Raw genomic sequence first — 23,465 nt, forward strand, 5'->3', positions numbered from 1 at the left:
TTACATGAGATTTTTGGCCTACTGTGTAAAGGAGGAGAGGAAAAAGATCTCCATCCTTAAAATATATGCATGGGACTTTCACTTGTAGTTTACACGTGCTATTGGTATTGAAGTCTTCAAATCATTTTGACATATGTGTACAAAATACACTGCTCTCTGTGTTATTGCAGGGAATTTGAATAGAATCTCAGAAAATTATAGATGTAATCATGTCCCTAAATGTTTAACATGGAGATCTGTTGGCAAAGCACTTACACATCAAGTTTTTCTGGAGCATCAACAAGTCGAAGAACCTGAGTGATGACAGCCACAATCTAAACAGTTTTATCAATATATGCAATATTTCCTGAGAACTGTGGACCTCATGGAAGTCTTTTCTTGTCAGCAGTGAGGCAGCCTTGCTTTGCTGGAGGAATTCTGTCTTTCTGGTAGATATTTCTGCGCTGAAATGCCACAGTGGGGCATTGTTTGTATGGATAAGAAAATACAGTTACTTCTGATAACAGTAATGGCTCAATGCTGCATGCTGCTTTGTCATAAATCTCTCTAGCTAATGTATTTTTCTCTTGGTCTGGGGTTCAGCATCTTAACATCTTTCTGAAATTGTGTGCATTGACAATGTTGGTAGAAAGCAAGAAATGCAGCATCCAAGCACCAGTGTGTTTAGGGGTGACCGGAAAATACCCAGGAACATCCCCTGAGATCTCTCTTTTGTAACTCAAAGTAGAAATCTGTCCATATTCAGAAAAAAAGAGAATGGACAAGCTTATCTGTGCCAGCAGGCATTGGAACTGTTTGCTTCATCTCCATTTCTCAGACCTGTCAGAACCAGCAAAAAAAAGGAGGCAATGGGTGCTGCCAGCTCACGTGTTTCTGGAGTTTCACTGTATTTGGGCTATCTGAGCAATGCACACTGAGGGGTAGGATGAAATCTGGGCAGGAAACCACCTTGGGTTTGGCCATTAATCTCTGGCATTGCCTTAGCTTTTGTGAATGTAGAAATAGGCTGCAAACAAGCAGCAGAATAAATGAGGTAAAGTTATAATGTGTAACTACTTCTCATAGCAGGAAAAGCCAGAACTAATTTTAACCAATTTCTGCCTTGACTGTGGTGTCTATAGCTATCATACCCTTCTTTTTTCATTGTTCCTTTAATTAAAAGAAACCTCCCTGCCTCTCTGGGGCACATCCCCGAGGAGAGATTGGTAGGATGAGAAGCATGCTTTGCTCTTTCATCCTTTTCAAAACCCAGAATTTATTTCTGTTTGTCAATCAGCATGAAAAAGCTTTTTTAGCTCTTACTGCACCGGAAACAAATATGAGAAAAAAAAAAAAGACAGAAAGCTGCAGGCAGTTTAAATGTGGGGGAATGCAATGCTGATGTAAAGCTGCAGCAGATGTACAGCTTAATTAGATGTTAATGAATAGACAGATGTGTATAAGTGAGCAGCTCTGAGGGTGTGGAAGGAAGCAGAAATATGGGGCAGTAAACACTTTGATGTTGCCTGGGTAAAGGTACATTTCAAAATTACTCTGCTTGCTGCTGTTTTTTGTATCCAGACTGGATTTTCCTATCACTGTGTGGCAGCAAATCATTTTGTTTCTTGCTGGTACAGTGAGGGAAATGGAAAGATGAGCTTTCCTTCCCACAGGCCTGCTTTGGATTGCTTCAGTTCTCCCACTCCTGGGTAGAGTTTGCAAACCTGAGGTAGCAGAGATATGTGTGGGAGAATTTTTGGCAAATCTTTGTGTCAGAATGGTGAAGGAATTGAAGGGGCTAGCTCGAGAAAAAAAAAAAAAAAGCTTCTCTGGACTTGGAAGGAATAGGTGAAAAGTACAAGCAGAAATAAGCAGGGTACAAAACAAGATGCAAAGACAGGAAGATCAGGAAATTATTTCAGGTAGTGAGATCACAAATTCTCTTTGATCATGCAGAGAAATTAGTTTACAGAGGGGCTAATCAAGACCACCACAAATACACAAGAAAAATTCACTGGTGAAATAGGGTTAGGGAGGTATGTACAAAAGAAAACCAAATACTTTCAGTTAAAACAAGCAAAAAACAAGTGACATAGTAATAAAAGGGCTGGTAGGTTTAAACACTTGCTATGCTGCTTGTTGAGAGGAATACTTCTATTTATATAATATAATCTATTTGAGTTCTAAGAATTTGGACTAAAGGACTGTTTTTCTGTGTCTGCCTGCCTGCCTTTCTATTTGCCTTTTAATCTGTCTGCTAAAGTGGGACCACCCTTCTTAACAGCTTGAAGCCACCATAATTTTAGTATGACAAAGTAGTTTTATTCCTGATAATAACTTTTTTTTTTATTTTTTTGTACTATACAGTGCTTGAATGTCTCAGTGACCTTTTTGAAGCTCATTATCTCCATTGCAACTTTCCTTGACCCTTCCATTGCATTAGCACCTGCCTAGGGTACTAGTAGTTCCTTGCTAATTTGGAGCAGGGAGTACCTCTGCATATTCTGAGGCTAATTTTAAAGCCTTCAATGGGGCAGAGGAAGATCCTGGGTCTAGTGAATGATATTTATACCTGATTTACACAGACCTGTCTTCCTCAGCCCTGCCTGCCCATGCTGCAGATGCTCACATCCCACCTCTCACATATGCTGGCCTGCTGCAGGGCTGGCTCAGTGTGAAAGCTGAAGGGCAGTGTCAGATGCTGGAGGGCTGAGGATGTGTGGAAGATGCTGGTTGCAGGCCTAAACTGGAGCTACACAGGATTTTGAGGCACATTAGTGTTTTACTGAAGTAAAAATATCAGGTTTGGATGGTCTATCAGGTGGATCAGTCTTGGACATGACAAATACGTCAAATATGTAAATAGATTGCACACAAGAGGAGTACAGCTGATGTGCTTGGCTAAAATATTTACATAGTGTTCATGTTGTATAGGTTTTCATACCTAACCTTGTTCATGTACAACATCCTAAGAACTATTAATGAATCAAAAAAGTTTAGTAGAGCCTACATTTCTGAATTATTACATTCTTTGTAAACACTGCTTCTGTTTTTTTTTTTTAAAATCTATTTATGCCTGCTGCTTGGTATCCTTTTCATTGGTTTGTTAGACATATCAAAGACTGGCAGTTCACAGAAGTGATCTGGCAAAAGCAAGTCCTTCAAGGAGCAGGTGAGGAAGTTGGGGTTGTTCAGCCTGCAGAAGAGGGAGGAGGAGTCTCTTCATTATCTACAACTCCCTGGAGGGAGGTTGGAGTCAGGTGGGGACACTCAGTTAATAGGACAAGAGGACACAGCCTCAGGCTGTGCCAGAAGAGTTTCAGGTTGGACATAAGGAGGAATTTCTTTGCAGAAATGATAGCTAAATATTGGAACTGGCTGCCCAGGAGGAGGTGTCCCTGCAAGTGTTGACAGGTGTTGACAGCTCAGTCAAAAATTGGACTCGATCTCAGGAGTTTTTTCCAACCTAATGGATTCTTTGATTGTGATTGTTTAAAGGGCAGGAATTCCAATGTGTTGGTTACTGCCAAGCAAGCCAAGTCATTCATGTTTATTAATTCTGCTGATTCTTTTATTATCAGTTATTTTTCAGCAGAATATGAAAAAATTATAATTTAATCTGCTGTACAAAGTAGGTAATATGTAACAAAAATACAGTGTTTAAAATAAATCTTTCCCATCTTTTTCATCTCTTGGTCTTTTATCACATATGTAGGCAAGAAACCAAGAGATAAGCATCAAGTTAATTTATTGCTGTATCATTTTTCCTCCTCTCTTCTTCCAGACTTTGCACAGCTGATTCATGCCTAATGCTAAGCAGGTATTGTTATTGTCTTATGGGAGAAGCAGAGTGAGAACTGTAGAAGTAATGCATTTTGTCTGTAAAGGAAATAAAATCCATAACAATTTATAGAATCTGTCAGAGAAAAAGAACAAGCTGGGATCCTTATAGGAACCTCATATTCAGCCAGGAGCCATTTGCATGCTATTTAAAAATGCAGAGGGAGCATTGACATCTAGTGTTTGTTCCAGTATTTTACTAGAGAGATTGAATAGTCCACAATTCAATTTGAAGTGAAAGTATCCCCCCCAAATGACTCTTTGTGAAGTCTTTTGGAGACTGAAGTCAATATCTATGGGTCTTTGGAGATGCAGCAATTGATTACCTGTCCAAGTCAATGAGCATTAAAACCCAAAGAGACTCAGAAATGCACTTCACTGTTGTGAAACCTCACCTCTGATACCACTGATACACAGTGACTGGTCTATGCTGAAGTTCAGTATATAAATAAAACTTCAGACCTAGCTGTAACATCCAGAAAACTCAAAGTTAACACCTTTTACTGTGCTGCTGGTATGCTCGGATGTACACCTTGAGTAGAGGCTTGGTGCAGGATGAACGCAAAGTGAATCAGATTTTGAAGCCACTTACTCCTCTGTCTGCTAACACTGCCTTCCTTTGTCCCCTCAGCTTGTAAAATAACACCACCTTGTCTTCTCAAAGCTCCTTGCAACACAAATACCTCTTCCAGCAGTACACAAGAATCTCTTCATACCCTCTAAAATCAAGTGAATGGAACAATTACTTTGTGATTCTTAGAAAGGCAGGAGCTTTTCAAGAGAGCCAAGAGTTAGTGACTGAAAAGGAGGGAGAACTGAGTTTCCAGCTGTAGCTGCATATGACAAATAAACTGTGAGTGATAGAAACTGAGACTCAACAGGGGAAGTAGTTGATTCAAACTTTTGGAAAATAAAACCACTTCTCTGGGGAAACTGCTCACTTCACAATTTTAAGATCTAGGTTTTACAACTTACCTGAAACACATCCTTTATCAGCATTAATTTGGGGGATTGCTGATCTAACTGAACTGGAAGTGGATAATTTCTTGGAAATCTGATATCATGACTTTCATTTCATTTCCTTTTCTGCTGAATCTCATGACTGGGTTCTTATGATAAGAAAGATTTCACTGGAATGAAACTCAATAGGTCTTTTAAATATTAACTTTCATTCACTATATATTGCACCTTATGAAAGCACCATGGGAATGTACTTACCATTCCCAAGAGGCATTTGACTGACAATTTTCTATTAAAATCCCATAGATGATGGAGATTCCACAGTCCTGGATGAAAATATTTAAGATGTCAAACCACATTTTTCCTATCTTGCTTCTTCCTGTAATTTCATATCTGCAATCTCTATGAACTGTGGGGCACACACCAATGTATGTCACACCTATAGAATGTCCTGTCCATAAAGCATGTGAGCTGTACTACTTCCCAAATCACAGAGTCCTGCATTTCAGAGAGGTATCAGGCTTTCTGCACAATACTGGCCCATAGCCAAATGCTTCTTGTTTATACTTAGCTCTTAACAATGATAAGCATATGCTTAAAACTGCACTTGTTTCTTGAGAGATCTAGCTGTGTTATTTTTGTTTCTATAAGAGGGCTAATGATACAAGGAAATAGGTATTGTAAAGGCTACTTTCAATATAAAAACATAACATTGTTTTAGTGAGGGAAAAACATAGGTAACTTTGTAGTGCATCAGCACGTGTGTTTGGAGATTTTCTAAAGGGTGTAGCTGAGATCCTACCCATTTTTTAACAAAGGCAAAAAGTACAGTCTGGATTATAAACTAATCAGCTGGCCTTCAGCCTCCAAAAAGCTGTTGACCATATCCTGATGGAAGCTGTTTCTGGGTACCTAAAGTACCAGAAGTTAATTTGAAGAAGACAATATGGATTTACCAGGATCAAATTTGTGCCTTCTAGGGAGGAATGACTGATGTTGTGGATGAAGGGAGAAGAGTTTGTTGTTTGCAGAAGGTGACATTTAGCACAGCTTTCTACTCACTGTTCCATAGCATCCTGATAGCCAAACTGGAGATACATAGATTAAGAGGTGCCCTATAAGGCAGTTGATAAGATATGATTTAGAAATGCATGTGGAAATGTGCATGAAATACACATAAAGTATTAAATGTGACATGATGTCTTTCTGACAACTGGTTACATTTTTGTCTTTTTTTACTTTTTTTATTTGTCCTTTGCTTTCTGTCTATGTCAGGGAAATGTTGTGAATTTAAGGACAAATAAGGGCTTTGTTTTTTTAGAAGAATCACTTGGTTATTTCGAAGAATCCCTTGGTTTATTTAGAAGAATCACTTGACAAAAGTGAGTTAAAAAACAATTTGTTGATTTTACTCCTGAAATATATGATAGTCCCATTGGATTGTTACATTTCTTGCATTCAGAAAGCTGTTTATTGTTTTTCTTTTCAGTTACTTTTTGATGAGGTAACCAACAAATATGTCATAAGTAGATTTGCACTATGATTTGAGATATTAAATAGCAGCAGCAATCCAGCTTCAGAAATCCCTTTTTTATGAAGATAAGATCATAGATAAGGAAGACTTTTTCTTTCTTTAATTAAATACATGAATTTTAAAAATGCTGAAAAATAACAGTGTGAGAAAGAAAACGCAGCACTTCAGAAATATATTTTGAGGATTCTTTTCTTGAATTACTGTTTCTTGTTTTCTTCCAGACACTTCATGCATTAAAATTGTTGTATTCCAGAGTGAGCTCTCCTTGAAGGTTTCAAGAGCTAAGCCAGCCAGCCCTTTCATGCTGATTCCTCCATTTTTTTTTTATCAAAAAAATAGTAAAAAATTCAGATCCCTTTTTGCACATCCTGATTCAGTCAGTAATTAAGTAATTCAGTTAAATACATATTGAACTTTAAATACAGTCATAATCACACTAATTAATTTTGCTTATTCATATGCCTAAAAGAGAGATAAACAGGACTAAATATATTGCTAAATCAGGTGTTTCCTCTCTCTTAAAGTTTTAAGCTGCTGTTCCAGTTGAGAGAAATTTGGGAATTGCAGTATCCCAGAAATACTCAAAATTGCTGTAGAGACATAGATCTGGGTTGGCCTGCTGCAATTTTACTGATTCAACATCTGAAGATCTCTAATGGGCAAAGGAAAGAGGTCAACTCATCACTTCTTATAGCTCAGTGAAAAGTATATGTTTTATTTTAGTTTTGGCAGCTAGTCTAGCAGTGAGAAAATTAATTTATTTTTTTCAGAATAGAAATAGCTTCCAAAATACTTTTACTTATTTTGTATTTTAATATGGAATGGGGAAAGCTCAATATCTAATCAGTCCCTCAGGTCTTATAATCTGATGACATTTGTCTTCTCTAGACACAGTCAGAATTTTTAACATGAAACTATTTGTTCATGGTGCAGAGATAGCTGGTGGCCCTGAAAATGAAATTAGGTTTTACTTTGGGCAATATTTCAAGCACAGAAGAGGAATTTCAATTAAAAAATGAAAACTTGAACTTATTCTCTGTCCACCATGGGACAGGTGTTTTCCACTGTTCTATTTTGTTTTTGTTGAAGAAAAAGAATGTTAACTACTTGTCATTGCATTTATGGTTTATCAGCCAAACATCTGTTTTTGGAAGCATCTAGAAAAAAAAACAGATTAATTGATTTCAAAGCATAAAATAAAAACATAGACAAGAAGTAAGATATATAATTGAAATTTCCTGGAGATGTGGGTAGCTGGCCAGGGAGTCGCACATAATCTTTCCTGAGAGTAAATTTAAAAAGTCATTGAAATTGAATTCAGCAGGTAATTTTTGACCACTGGACATGGAAAAATCTCAAGAAATAGTAGTGTCTTCCAAAAGGACATCACTGCTCCTCAACCTGTGAAATAAAAATATTAACTAAAGAGGAACAGTAGAGCCAAATGTGCTTGCTATGGGACAGTTTTGTAGCTGAATGCTCCCAGCTAAATCCTCTTCCTTTGCTTTGGAAAAAATGTAAGGATTTTGAGTATTTGGGATTTTGGGAAATTTGATGTCTAAAAGTCATAAAAACCCTGACAGAGACCTGGATTTCTGAAATGCTGAAATGTTGGAATCTGTGGTATTGATGATTCTGAGATTGTAGAAAGTCTCTGTCTGTCAGCCCTGTTGCCAAAGCAGAAGCCATAATTGGTCTGTGCTGGTTTCCAGGTTGTTTATTCTGTTTATCTCTAACATGTTCTGCTGCCCTGCCCAGCTCTGTCCTGCAGGGCAGCGTGTGGGGCTCTGCCCTCAGTGGGATGTTACAAACATTAAATACCAGAAACTCCCTGGGCTGGATTTACAATAACGTGCCAATATCTGTCACCTACGTTGGACAGTGTGTCCCCAGCCTGAACCAACAGAAAAATGCCAACACCACAGTGAAACATGGAGGGCATGAAGAAGGAGAAAAAGGACAAGACACACCCAATTTCCTCCATCTTGTCCCCTTTGGACCCATTACCTAGAATCCTAAAATTTTACTTTTGCACCTGTGCCACACTTAATTATTAATGATATCAAACACTCAGAGCTTGTAATTCATCCTGTCAGATTGAAAACTCTTTTCCATGGACAGAGATCACAGACAGTGTCTCTGGGGGCTCTGTCCAGAGGGGTTCCTGACCCCTGCCAGGGTCCCAGACCTGCCAGGGCAGCCAGAGGGAAGCCCTGGATTCCCACACTGAAAGGCTGCACAGGTGCCCCTTACGTATTTTCTGTTTCATCTTAGAGGCTCTGTTGCTCCTTCAGAGGTGGGAAGTCTAGTGAGAAGCTGAGTAGACAGTCCAATTATTTTTTTTTCCATTAAAGTTTTCCAAGCTGCACAAGCAGCTGAAGGAACTATTCCTCCTGCCATGCTTAGAAGGCTCTGAATCCTCATACACACATCGGGCATGAATGGACAGGAAAGAGCCCAGAGGATGAAGGGGAGTGTGCTAATGCATTTAGTCACTTGTATCTTTGCTATTGCTGTCAGCAGAAGAGGAAAAGCTGGAAATCACTCATAAGTGATTAAAAAAAAAGCAAACAAACTGGTTTAACTTCTTTGAGAGAAATGTACGCCAGGTATGCCTGTGCACCTGAAGAAACCTCAGATTGTTTTGTCACTATCCATCCCAGAAATAAGGAACTCTTATTTATCCTTGTTCCACTGCCCTAAGACACAATCTCAGTGATTTGATCAGTCATGCACAAGGAAATTTGTGATAGAGTGAATAGTTAAACCCAGCATCAATATCCCAAACTATCCTGCTTGCCTGTAAACAATTGTTTCTTTGTGAATTGATTAAGAGTCAGAGTTCTGTTTAGCAGCCATAAAGCTGCCAGTTTAAACAGGTTAATTACAGGAGTAGAGCTCCACCTGCTTTTTTAATCCCAGACCTTACAAGTTCTAGGAAGTAAAATAAACATGTATTTCTACTATTACATCCAATGATAGTGTTTTTCAAATATATCCAGTTCACTTTGTCTTGGGCAGGGAACAGATCTACTCATCAGAGGACTTGCTCTTCATCACATACCCCTTTTGCTATTGTCATAAATGTGTGATACAAGAACAAGGTGAGAATGAGCTGAATTTTCTCTCTCTGACCTTCTAACATGGGATGAAGGTTAATTCAAGTCACTACCGCTTGACTGAAGTCAATATGTAATAGCTTCTCTAGTTAATGTTAAAGCCACCTGATAAAAAAAATGTCATTGGAGATTGCAAAATTAGTAATCCACATGTGCTGGGGGTACGTTTTACTTCTGGGAGAAGAAAGTAAAGAACCTAAAAACAATAAGAAAGGTTCTGTTAATTGCAAGTCTGTGACAGTGGTTGGAAAATCTCTCTGTATCTCCCAGCTGAACTGTGGTGTGACCAGTGGGGAGCTGCTATAAGGTTTGCACATGCAGTATCCCATAATCTGAGCACTGGGATCTTGCTTGAAGAAGCCCACAAACATCCCAGTTCTTATTAAAATCAATATCCAGGAGTGGAAGATGGCACTTTATAACAAAATGCCAAAGCTGGAGAAAGATGAGAGAAGTACAGCTAACACAAACTGAAACCCAAACTCTGATATTTGTTTGCTAGAGGGAGAGAACTTCCCATCCAAATCACTATGGATAACTTCACCTCAGCTCTGAGCTTCTGCTAGTTAAGCAGAACAAACTATCTTTAGTAGAAGATTAAATATCAGATTACATCTTGATATGAAAATTATTGCTGTGTTATCAGGATCACTGTGTACATTAACTCATGCTGCTGGCCAGTGTTTGCACAGTAGTCAGGCTTCTTCCTCACTGGTTTCACAGCTTTAAACCTCTCTTATTCATAGCCTTCCTCACAATTCCTACTTAAATATATAACATATAACTCTGGAAAGCATTTTGAAATAGAAAATTAAGCCTAAATTATGCAAATCAATTAAAATTAAAGACCCCTGTCATTTTACAAAGCTAGTAATTAAGGCCTTTTATTCTTTTTTCTCCTCCAGGCTTTGAAAATCTGTGCAAAAGTTTTAATCACTGGGGATCCAAGAGCTTTCTGGCAAACAGAAATTCTTAGGAAGGAGCATTTAATGGAAATTTCTTCTCCATCCTCCTGCCCCAATCCAGAAGAGACACAGCCATTCAGAACTTCATTCATCAGCTCTGGAATGAAACTAATGTTGGTATTAATGGAGCTGTAGGAGAGGAATGGTACAGTTATCCTTGCTGCAGGATGTGGCTGTGTTTCACTCACTTGAGAGACTGAGACCCGGGAATTTTATGAAAGCCAAAAATGTTTTGCTACGATGAAAATGTCTGAAAGAACAAAAAGTTAAATGTTCTCACAAGAACATGAAAAACAGTTTTCTTATCTCCAAACAGAATTGAGAGGTGATTTTTATTGACTTTTCTGTTCTATGTATGCTTGTTTTCTTATGCTTTTTCTCTGAAGAGATCAATGCAGACTTTTAACAAGGTGAACAACAAAATATTTAAGGTGGCAAGAATGTCAGCACTGTTACTGTCATGAGAAATAAATGGCTGCATATCCAGTTTGGGATATAGTCAAGCTGCAAGTTCTTCTTAACAGAATCAATATCTTAACAAAGTTACTGATTGAGGATGGGGCCTAACATAGAGGTTTAGTATATTTATTCCATCTCTGTTTTCACAATTTGTTGCTTATTCAAAAATCTGTCTTTAGTTATATGATGCCGTTTTCACTGTGAATTCTTGAGTGTTTCATAGAAGTATGTGAGTCTCTGTTCATTCTTCCTAACCTCCAATCACATCTTCTGAATTCTCTCATATTTTTTCTTTTGCACTTTGACGGTCCTCTAGATAGTTTTTCTCCCTCTTTTTGGCAGGTCTTCTGTTTGGAACTATTTTGATCTCATAGTGCCTCAGTCCCAGATTCTTTACAGGCATGCATTGATGTTTGTACTCATAATGTGTTCTTAGTCTTTGTGGACTCTCCTTCATGAAGCCAGACTATAAATTAAATCAATTAAAGCTGGGTATTGTTGGTCTGTCAAATGAAAAATTGTTTCCTGGAAAGGAACTTATCCTGGAGTTCTGCATTTGCAGATTGTGGGAGAGCCATGACTTTCTGTAATACTTTCTATTATAAGTCACTTTTTTTTTTCTAGTTCTCTTTTTTCACATCTGGTCACTAGGTATTTATTTAAATGGAAATTAAATCAGATTCTACCTTTTCTTTGTAAGCTGTCTCACAAATGCAACTCTGTCAAAACTCATTTGGCAACCCAAAGTGTCCTTTTTGTGGTCATCATCAGAACTACTCAAATTTGCTTTCAAACCTGCAAAATGAAAATGTGGAATATATTATATTTTTTGTTTGTTTTTAAATCATTATCTTGGAGCTGTTTTCTAGTCTTAAACCCCACCTAACTCATATACATAGAAAACATGTTCTGCTGAAAACTGAAATACTTATTGTACCACATGTGCTGTATGGGTAACCAGATTAAATGGAAAAACATCAATTATTTGATCAATCCACAGAAGACACTAATAATATCCAGGTCATCTGGATTCAGCTCTGACTTGGCAATAGATTTTGTTTTGTGGCTTTGGATGACTCCCTTAGTCTGTCAACTTCTACCTCTCTGCAAGAAACAATTATGTTGCCAAAGGTTTGCTACCTTCCCAGGGCATTGTAAATAAAAAGCACCACTGAAAATGAGACTTTGAGATATTTCTGTTAGCAGTGACTATTTAATTAGGCAGCTAGGTGAAATTAATAATAATTTCTAGACACAAGCACTAGCATACTGATAATTCTAGAAATCTCAGTGCCTGTAATCTAACATAGCTCATAGAAAAATAATTGAACTCCCACAGTGAGTCATGGTTAGAGCCTGTGCTTCTTCACCCTGCTTATTTCTAAGAGTCATCCTCTTCCTCACTGCTGGATTTAAAAGAAAAATTGACACACATGGTGGTTGGTCAGATAAAGGTATGTTAATCACTGACTGGTTTCAATTCATTCCTGGTATGTGGCTTTGAAAATCAAGATGTTTTAATCACAGGTGGGACACAGAAACTCTAATGAAAGAAATCCATAATCTTAGGGAACAAAGGACAAATTACAAAGAGTTTCTTTTGCTTTTATCCAGTGGAAGATGAGGTCATAGGAGCAAGATGACTCTCGGAGATAGATACCTGCAGTAATAGATTGGAGGCTTATCAGAATGCCAAGCTGCAGCACTGGGGATTTTTAAAGTGAGATGCTTGTCCAAAAGCTGACTGAGAAAGCAAGTTCTTGATGTATAAAGCTAGCACAATTTTAAGTGAAATAACTCTAGTTCTGGTTAGAAGCTAGAACTTCAGGATTTGCCTATGAAAACAGTTCTGTTCTTTTGATGAGGACTAGGGCAGGAGCATCTAAACATAGTGGAGCAAAAAAAGGACAAAAAAAGTCTCTTCCAGTAAGGAACTTCTAATATGTTTTGGATTTCTGTCCTTTTATGATGGGGATGGTTTCTTACACTCTTTAAAGCACATTGTCAATAGAAATGGAACACTACTACTTTTATGATTAATGCTATAAAGAGCCATTAAGAACAAAGATAAAGTGACAAATCTTAGTGTCCTACTTAAAAATTGTGTGCAAATGCTAATGTGCCTGTATATAAGCATAAAAATATTATCATTCTTGGGCTGATTTGCAGTTTATTGCATGGAAAAAGCTAATACAAAAATGTAATTTATATTTTATAAACTTTTTTCACAGAGATAAGTAAGTTTTTATCTCACCCTTGACTGAGAGAAGCTGTTTACTTAACCAGATTCACTGGTTTTATGCTGAAATTCTGCAGGCCCTCAGCAGACATCAACCTGACCTGCTCCGCTGCACCCCCAAAGCACTGTCAAACTGAGAGCTGTTACTGAATTTCTGAAAAATACAAAAAGATGCTCCTGGAAATTATTGCTGCTTATGTGGTCTGTGTTTTCTAGTCCCTGTCTAACCCCATATGACAAGTTGGTCTTCCCAAGGTGTGTCCCTTACATCACATTGTGTCTGGCAGCTGTCTGCTGTTGATGGTGGCAATGCCCAGCAGGCACCTTTAAATTTCCTCTTTAAAAAGACAGCATTACCCAGCAATTGTATCTGAGCTTTCTTTCCTGTTTTTCATGTCATCTGTGGTCTTCTCCATTTCACCTCTGCATGCCTTTCTGTTTTTTAAAATGGGCATAAAGATACTAGCTTTGCTTGTAAAACCCATTCAGTGCTACAGATGAAAAATATTTTGTTGCTTTCTAAGTGGTTATTTTGCAACTGGTTGCTGTTTGTTTCCTATTTTGGTCTTAATAGGTGAATATGATTTCTGATTTTATCTTTGTATCTTCCTTTGTCTTTTTAACTTCCTTTTGAATGTGGAGAACCTCTTTCACTCAGTAAATTATTTCCTGCTCCTCAAGAGATGGGAATGATGAGGGTGTTAGTGCACCTGAGACTAAATGCACATTTGGGAGTGTATGCATCTGAAAAAAGGCTGTAAGTACTTAAGGCACCAGACTTGAAGCAATAAGCTTTAAACCTCTTCTACAAATGAAACCAGTTTCAAGGAAGAGAGGGAGGAAGGGTGATACTTTATTGTAAGGTGTTATTCTTTATGTGTGCACCTGTAAACACATCTGCCCATGGAACTGCTCAGAAGCCATTTCTGGAACTGTACAAATTTGTTTATGTTGTAGCCAGGAAGATCAACACCTGAATTTAAATTCATTATACTCTTTGAGGCCTTAATTTTATGGTAATTTAGAACGTTTTTCTACAATGTTGCAATTTCTGGTTGCATTTGCACAGTTTTTACAATAACTAAATTGCAGGGGAAAAAAAAGACAAAGACTTTCCAAAATGATAGGCTGCTAAATCAGTCATTTCAACAATTAGAAAATGATAAAATTTAACTTTTTCAAAGATGTATTACTTACCCAGAGCCAGATGAATTTTCTTGGGGGTGACAAAAAATCCATTCTGTAGTAATTCAAAACTGTGAATTTAAAAGTTTTATTACAAATCAAAGGGTAGGAATGGAAATTTTTCTGAAAGCTTGTGAGAAATTACCAACATATTTTAACCTGTGTTTTAGAATAATTCTTGTCTTAAAGATTTAAAGTTTAATCCACAAAACAGTGGATTTGACTATGATCCACATAGAAAGTTCAGACTGTAGTCAAAGTAAAAAATCAGAGTTCAAACATTTCTTTCTTGGGAATTATTACATTTTGAAATTCTGTCTTCTCTTTCAGGTATTAAATATTTCTACTCTAAAATTCAGATTAAAAGCAAATTTATAAAATATTTTATTTCATAAATATTTGGAGGATGTTACTAAAGCTTTAATTATGATAACATTTGAGTTGTCCTTTTCCATTTTATCATTGAGAACATTGTGTATTTCTATTTCTCTTGACACTAATCTATCCCCCTAAAGGGAAGACATGTTAGCTTTCCCATGCTCACAGACATAGCTGATATCCCTTTAGAAGCTCTTATTTTCGTCCTTCATGTCCCTCATCAGATTAAATCCTAACTGTGCTTTGGCTTTCCTGATTTTATCCATCCCTGCATGCTCTGGCAGAGTCTTGACATTCTTGTCAGGGCATCTGACTCAGCTTCCACCTTCTGTACCTTTCCCTTTTATTTTTCAGTTTAGTCAGGAGCTGCTTGCTCAGCCATGGAGGTTTCCAGCCATCTCTGCTCCATTTACTGCCCATCAGAATTTTTTCTTCTTTCTTCTTTCGTTCTTTCTTCTTTCATTCTTTCATTCTTGAGCTTGGAGGAGCTGATCCTTGAAGATCATCCAGCTCTCTTCTCTCTAGGAAAAAGAGATCATCCTGGACCTCTCTTCTCTCCAGGACAGTCTCCATGCTATTCCTCCCAGCAGGACCCTGAATTGGCCAAGGTCTGCTCTCCTGAGAGAACCAGCATAGAGTTAGATTTTTGCTATTTAACACTGTTTTTAAATGTAAAATCTTATCTGTAATGTATTTTATTATAGCCAATCAAAAATACAGTTTCATATTCAAAAAATGTTGATTTGTCCATTCTATTGGGGAAATATTTTGGTTTTACTTATCATTATAATTACAAAGATAAATTTGGCAAGGTAAAATTGCAGGTGTTAGTTTCTATGGTTCAGGTGAAACAACCCAGTAGTTTCCATCAAATATTGATTGAGAAATATTTCTATTTATCTAGAAACACTTTTCATCTTATAAAAATTTCTGTTAAATTTTATTTCTTGTATCTGTTAGCTACATCTTTTTATTCACATAAATATATTTATTTGGCTTTAGATAGAATAGAATCCAATTTCATATGGATGGAATTTGAATGGATTTGGATGGAATTCCAAAACAACTGTCAGGTTAGAGGATTCTGTAACAAGTATCTGAGCCAATTTTTTTTGTTTTTTCAGCCTTGCCAAACTTGGAAACTTGGGAAACAAGGTTCAGAAGGGTTTTGTACTAAAAATCCTTTAGCATTACAGCTGCCATCTTTTCTGGTTCCACTTGTCATTGACAAAGAGATTATGCCTGGTGTGGAATCTCCTGCAGAAGTCAAACTAAAAGTCAGGCTGCAATGTATGTGAGGAAAGGTAAAAAAGTTAAAAAAATCAAAGGGAAGGTGAGACAGGTATGAGGCCAGGCAAGAAAGAGAATGGAAACAACACTAGACCTCTGTATTGAGGTGGTTGAAGGTAACTGAGCAAACTAACTGGAGTATACTATCAGTGGGCTGTTTATTTTCTTAGAAATGCTGCTGTTATTTTGATTTTTTGCCCCTGTAGACTGATGAAGTGATAATCACATTTCTTATTCTCATGCTGAAGATTCAAAATAGAAAAAGTATGTTAGAAATGAGGACAGGAAGAAAGGAAACAGAGATAAAGACTCACTATGAAGGTTAAGCTTTAAAGAAAAGCAGAGTCAATAATCCTAGAGACATTTAAAAATATATATTTGAGGCATTTATTTTAATACAGCTTTTGTTACATTGCTGTGTCCCCACTTTTTTTTTTTTTTAATTAGCAAATTTAACATGATAAATAAAACTTGGAATTATTTGTAAAAAAAATCTTCTGTATGGGGTTTTATTCCTCATTGAAAAATTGTGTGAGATCTTGGACTCAGAAGAGGACATAGTGTTCAGTAGTGAAATTATCTGAACTGTTTTTATTGGAGACCCAGCAAAAACAGTGTAGTGTAGTGGGAGCCACTCTCTTCTATCGTGCCTGCAGTTAGAGGACCAGAGGAAATGATCTTAAGCTGAAATGGTCCTAATATCTGATCTTATTCAGATCAGATATTAGGAAAAATCTTTTTCACAATGGTCAGGCATTGGAAAAAGTTGCCCAGGAAGGTGGTGATGTCACCAGCCCTAGAGGTGCTTAAGAGGCCCCTGGACCTGGCCCTGGATGATGTGTTTTTAGTGAGTTACAGTGGTAGTGCTGGGTTCATGGTTGGACTGGATGATCCTAAAGATCCTTTTCAACCTTGATAATTCTATGATCTTGATGATTCTAGATGGTGCCAGTGTGGGGCATTCCACAGCCTCCTGGGCAACCTATTCCAGTGTCTCACCACCCTCAATCACCTCTCACCCTTATGTGAGACATGATCATTACTCAACTGCCTGTGACTATAGATCAAATACTGACATTGCAACCCAAAAAAATAACTCAACATGTCCTATTCCTTGATAATCTCTGGATGATAATGTAGTAATTTTTGTTTCCAAGAGATGTCTTGTTTTATTTAGTCCTTTCCATTTTGTGATGTGTACTTAGCCAAAGTCAATATCTATGATCAGGAGACGACTGGATATCTGACATCCCTTTGTCTACAGAATTGTCTTTCTACTGCCTAATGTATTCAGTGGCACATTTCATATGTGGCATTATTTCTTCCACAGATACAGTGGTTAATGCATGTGTCTGGGAATTGTGTTTCCCTTTGATTTATTAGCTAAGCACAAAGGCTTTGTCCTATTATTGTGATATTTATTCACACAAGTCTTGGCACGTTTCAGCAATTCCAGCTACAGCTCATTTAGGGCTGTTTTCTTTTGAGCCTTGTTTGTTTCACCTAATTACTTTTGCAATAACTATTTTTAGAGTCTTGACATTCATTTGTACTGGGGTGGTTTATTCTTTATGTGTTTTTATATCCTGGGTTGGTCTCCTAAGTGAGTCTCCTCAGCTGTGTGAATTTGGTTTGTTCCTTGATAATGACAGGAGACCTTCCTGAGAGGAATGAAAATGTAAACATACTAGTGGCATGTGAGTGGCATCTGAATGATGTCAGTGAACAAAATATACCTGTAAGAGTGGTAAGCTCTGAATATCTGTATGTGGGTATCCCTTTCAGATCTGGTGCTGTAATTCTTGATCCTGCATTATATCGAGAGATTAGACTGGAGGATGCCTTGAGTTTTATTGTAAGCTTACTTTTTCTCAGTGTCAGTGATCTGCCAAAATTCAAGAGAAACACATTTTTTGATTCCTATCTCAAGAACTGGTTTCACAGCTTGCTTTCCTAATGGGTATATAGAATTCTTCTATTGGCTTTTAGATCCATCACTGTTAATTTTCTGTTCTCTGAACTTCCCACTTCTGTCTCTTGTTAAGAGAATAAAGCAACTAAAGAACCAATTAATGATATTCTCAGTCAGCCAAAGCCCAGAACTGTTTTCTCACAGCTCCCTTGAAGTGCCAGTGATGACACCACACTTAGATTGTGTAGGTTTTGTTTGTTAATGTCAATAAAGCCCTCCAAGAATCCTGTGCAATGAATGACAGATATCTGAAGGCAGATATAAAACATTCTATGCCTTAGCAACATGATATAGGACCTGGATTCTGAGCCCAGCTTACTCCAATAAAGTTGAGGGTTTTAATTGTCAGTCACAGACTAAGACTTGTCTTTCTCATCAAGAGAATGCCAGGGAAATATAATTTACTACGTGTGTGCCTTGTTTCTCCTGCAAACCCACAGTCACTTCAAACTTTGCTGGCTATGGAAAAGCTATTTAATCAAAACATTAATGAACCCTTAAATAGTGCTTTTATGGGTTTCTATATTTTGTATATAATCATAGAGAGCAACAGCATACTGTCTTGAGAACACAGTATTCCAGATAGCCAAGCACACAACTCAGTTGTTGGTTTGAACCTGCGTCCCAGTAAATGATATGTGTACATTGACTGTACATTTTTAGAGTAATATTTCTTTTGTATTTGCCATATCTTCCACTACCTCTTAGATATTTTTCAAGTATAAAAGATATTCCCCTAAAAAACATCCAGGTTTATCCTGGATGAAATTGTTGATAAGTATAGCCTGGTGGCTGACAATATCCCTGGATGTTCAAGAGGCAGAGTGACTTTGGTACTGCATTGGACAGATGGAGAGAGCAGCAAACCCCTCAGTGTGGAAATAACATCATTTGGCTGTCTGATTATCAGCTTTGTGATAAATAGAAATCAAGTGCTTTTGTCACCTGAATGATCATGTGGAGTTGGTAATGTTTACAATTAGAAAAAAATACTGTCAAATTTTTGAGTGGCAGCACAGACTGCCCATTATGGCCAGAGGTTTCTTACACAATGTGCCAAGCAAAGAGAAAGTTAGAATAGTCAGAGAAAGAAGCTGCTAGAAAAGGATTTCTGCAGGTGATTAACTTAATGAGCATGAGAATTTTCATTTAAACTGTCAGCTTATTCTGGTGCTAGTACTTGGAGTTCATGACTGTGGTTCTTGCAATTCTGCTCCTGGCTTTCATATGGTTGCAATTTTTAATGTTAGGCAGCATTTTTGGTTTTGGTTTTAGGTTTTTTTTGGCTTGTCTGACTTCTTTGCAAAATGACAGTAGTATTCACTTACCTTACAGAGTTACTGTAAACCTTAATTAAGCTTCCCCTGAGCAGCTTGGAGAGGGCTGGACAAAAGCTGCTGTCGAGGTAACAACAATTTTCTGGAACCAAGCAGTGTCGAGCAGCATGGGGTATTTCATATCCCAGCTCTTACCTGCTGCTGTGTCAGACAGGATGAGATATTATATTGGTAGATTAAGAGGCAGCTAGAAAAAGTAGACACATTTTCAGGCTTTTTTTTTTATAAGTAGAAACTTGACAAAATTGATTTGTTGAGGTTGAAATTATGCATGCACTTGGTTATAGCTGGAAGATTCAAGTTTCATTAAAAGAATAATTAAAGAGAAAGAGTCCTTTCAAAAACTAACAAGAGCAACTGCCTTTGCCCTTTGCAGAATTGATCTATTTTTGTTTGTAAAAGCCAACCTGTTTTGTTTCCACAAACTAAAAAGCATACTTTCACTTTTGAATTTAAACTAATATTTTTCATTTTAACATTAACATTGTATGCCATAAACATAATTCAAAACTATCAGTTGTATGTCTGGAAGGACTGTAAATGGATATCATATCCTTTTAAACTCAGAACATGAGAGAGGCTTCACTCCAAGATTTTACATCCTTCCTAGAAGACAGGAATAAACCAAACTCATAATAGGCTGTTTTAGTGCCCTAGATGAACCTGAGATAAGCAGCTGTTAAGGGAAACTAGAGCAGTGGTTAAATGACTTTGTTAATCTTCAGGAGCTCCAGATCCTGTAGGTTTTCTAAAACTCAGGTGATCAGAGTGGAGAAGAGCTCCACTGACCTCTGTTTTTCATTTTCAGGCTTGAATTTCACTCGAATCACTGCTTTGTGTCATTTTCCACCTGGATGAAGGGAGGAGGTTGGATCTGTTGGGCAGCAGCCATTTCCTTTTCAGCAAGTGCCTGAACCAGTCATGGCCCAAAAGGTCAGTATAATTATAATGTAAAATAGTTCCAAACTAAGGGTAACAACAAAGACATTCAAAGAATGGACCTGCATGTGAGTTGGAAGCCCACAGCAGATTTGCAATATATTTTGGGTGTGGTAATTAATAAATAACATGCCATCCCCTGCAAGCTCTGCAAGTTATTTCAGGACTGGTAATATGGGTTTCTGCATTGAAGACACTCTTCCCTAATGCTTAGCATTGGCCATGGCATACAACTCTGGAGGAGCCCAGAGGACAGCCACAAAGATGATCAGGGGGATGGAAAGATTGGGGTTGTTCAACCTGGAAAAGGCCAAGCTTGCCTTGTCCTTCCAGTACCTAAAGGGGTCTTATGAAAGGGAGGGAGAGGGACTTTTTATGTGGATAGATAGTGACAGGATAAGGGGAAGTGAGGTTAAACTGAAAGAGGGTGGGTTTAGAAAAGATGTTAGGAATAAATTCTTTACTCAGAGTGTGGTGAAGCACTTGAACAGGCTGCTCAGATGGGCTGTGGATACTCCATCCCTGGAAGTGTTCAAGGCCAGGCTGGATGGGGCTCTGAGTAAGTTGGGATAGTGGAAGGTGTCCCTGCCCATGGCAGGGGGTTGGGACTAGATGATCTTTGGGTCCCTTCCTGTCGCACTGATTTTTTAAGATTTTCTAAAGCCTTCTGAGTTTACATTCTTGTAGCAAACTTTCTCACACACTTTCTGTAAATAACTTATTGTTTTTGCATTCCTTCATAGAGGCAGAGAAATCTGATGAACTGGTAATTTGTCCAGTGTTGTTGGAGAGGTGGCACTTTCACCCTCCAATCCACTGTCACCTTTGGAAAACTATAAATGCTGGAGTCAGAAAATAAACTTCCCTTTTTTACCTTTTACAATAGCAGCAGTACACATCGTGCTTTCTTGTGTCCTGTAGTGACACCTTCCAACCCAAACAATTCAATGATCCTATGAGAATAGTGGAAAAAGGGTGTGGATACTGAGGATCGCCAACAAATATAAAAAATGTACATTAGAAATAAGATAATTAAATTTGTATAGATTTATACATATATAATAGATTTAAAATGTTAGTAATTACAACAGTTAATTTTTTTATAAATAAATAAATTGATTTTATTTATTTGTTGTGGACTCCTCATCCCTCAAGGCGTTCAAGGCCAATTTGGATGGGGATCTGAGTGACCATGGGGATCTGAATAAATCCATGGCAGGTTGTTTAGAACAAAATGACCTTTAAGGTCCCTTCCCAACCTAACTACTTTATAATTCTATGATTCTATTTTCAAGTGGAATGGAGAATCTAAAATGGTACATTTTAGCCCTCTGTTTTAAACCAAAATTAAATATTTCAGAAATAAGTAATCCTATATCAGTCCTTCAAGCCCAAGTGCCAAAGAATATGGTGTTGAGGAAAACAACCCAAATTATAAGATTTTAAGCAATCATTCAAGTTTTTTTTTTTTTTTTTGTCCAAAGTTATGCTAAGATCAGGGTAGACCAGCAGGCTTCTCCCAGTCTTGCAAAGTCACATTTTTTCTGGAGAAAATAATAAAACCTCCACCTTGCTTTTCCGAAAACTGTAACTGTGAGGATTTAGTGTTATTTAGGATCAGTAGTATAGCAAAGGAACAAAATGATTGAATGCTTTGCTTGAAAATAGAGATTTAAATTCCTATGTCTTTTATCTTGGGCCTGGTAAAGCTTATTGAATCACTGAGGTTCAAACTCTGGGGTTTTTTTTTGTTTTGTTAGCTGCAGGTCTTTTGATTCTGCTGTGATGGCACAGTTTGTCCTAAAGTGAGAAGCAAATGTAGAAAGTGGAAAGACAAAATGGAAGCAACATGTCATTAAGTGAATGATTCCATAAAATTTAATGGACATGTCAGGAAAAACAGAAAATATGGAGAAAATTAGAGTCATTATCTAACTAGATAATCAAAGTATCTCTTAGTAAAGTAAAACACTTTTCTGAATAAGTGAAATTTGGTTTCAAATACTGAGAGCACCAAACACTCTAATCAATTTAGAGGCCAACAATTAAAAATAACTGTGTTATGAAAATCAAGTTGGAGCTGTGGATATTGAATTATCAGAAATGCTTATACTTTAAAACTAGATTTTGAAAGGACCTCAAGCTTAAGAAAGCTTTCAGTTTGTACCAGCTTGAGTAGGGGAACAGCATTTTAAAAAAGGCACAAATCAGGTGTCTTTAATAGTTATGAGGTGCTCTTTAGGTCTGTCCTCCACTGTAAGGGGTTCTACAAAGAGCTCCTGGAAGAAACTGATTCTTAGAGATGTGATTATGACTTGTACAGCAAATCATTCTTATTGGTCTTCCTGCTTGCCCTGGGGGTGAAACAGGCAGTGTTTAGTATCATTTGGAGGATGCAAAATATTTTCTTCTCTCTCTTCATATCGGCAGATGCCCTGTGTGTGGAGTAAACCAAACTGCTTATCACTCCCCCAGTTACCTAGCTCCTGACATGGTGTTAGTCACACCATCCTACAGATGCCATTTCCCAAATACCAGGCAGCAAATCCGATCACCTTTATGTATCTGCAGTGTGCTAAAGAAAAAACAAACCACAAACCCACAGCACAAAAGGGTTTAACATTTATGTCTGGATGCCCATCCCAACTTACTGTATGAGCAACAAGGTAGGAATACAGAACACTGTGGCAACAGAAATTCAGATAATTCTTTTATAAGTCTTGAGCACATGAATAAGATTACATGATAATATTAAATTCCTCATGTTAAAATACAGAAGTCAGTGAAGGTATCACAGAAAACAGATTCATTGAGATGCATCGGTTTTGCAAGACTAGATCCAAAAAAGGAAAAATATGGATGGATACAGATATTCTCAACAGGAAGGGACTAGAAACTCTGGAGCAATATAACTTAAAATAACTTCTGCCTTGGCAAGCAGCTAGCCATGTGTCACTACTAACACAGAATGGAGAACTCCCATAAAGCAACTATATCTAAGAGAAAGAAACTGTGAAATAAAGCTGCTGCAGAGTCTACAAAGAAAGGGCTTTCTGACAGCTTTGCGCTCTCTGGCTCCATTATGGATTGTATAATTGGTGTGATAGGAATAATTTATTTGTTTGCATCTTAGGTTTAATGAGTGGCACTGGGTGAATAAAGACACGAACAGCAAGCCACCAAACCCCAAGCTGCTGCAGATGATGTCTCCTGTACAGCTCCTGGTGGATCTGCAACTTGTCAAGAGCAGTGATTCTATTAGTGAACAC

At 37.5% G+C, this 23,465-nt stretch overlaps 1 long non-coding RNA gene across 2 annotated transcripts in view; it reads left to right on the plus strand.

Moving 5' to 3' along the window:
• Positions 1 to 23,465, plus strand: part of LOC110476639 (uncharacterized) — a 42,874-nt gene that overhangs the window by 16,609 nt on the left and 2,800 nt on the right. The window contains exons 1-2 of one of the 2 annotated variants that reach the window (XR_013339636.1): positions 10,356 to 10,722; positions 20,066 to 20,190. This is a non-coding gene — a long non-coding RNA (uncharacterized LOC110476639). Of the gene's footprint in view, positions 1 to 10,355; positions 10,723 to 20,065; positions 20,191 to 23,465 lie in introns of those variants that run through there. The other variant, XR_002466462.2, reaches the window with a different exon arrangement.

Source organism: Lonchura striata, chromosome 3 (genome assembly GCF_046129695.1).
Source record: "Lonchura striata isolate bLonStr1 chromosome 3, bLonStr1.mat, whole genome shotgun sequence".
Lineage (NCBI taxonomy): Eukaryota > Metazoa > Chordata > Aves > Passeriformes > Estrildidae > Lonchura > Lonchura striata.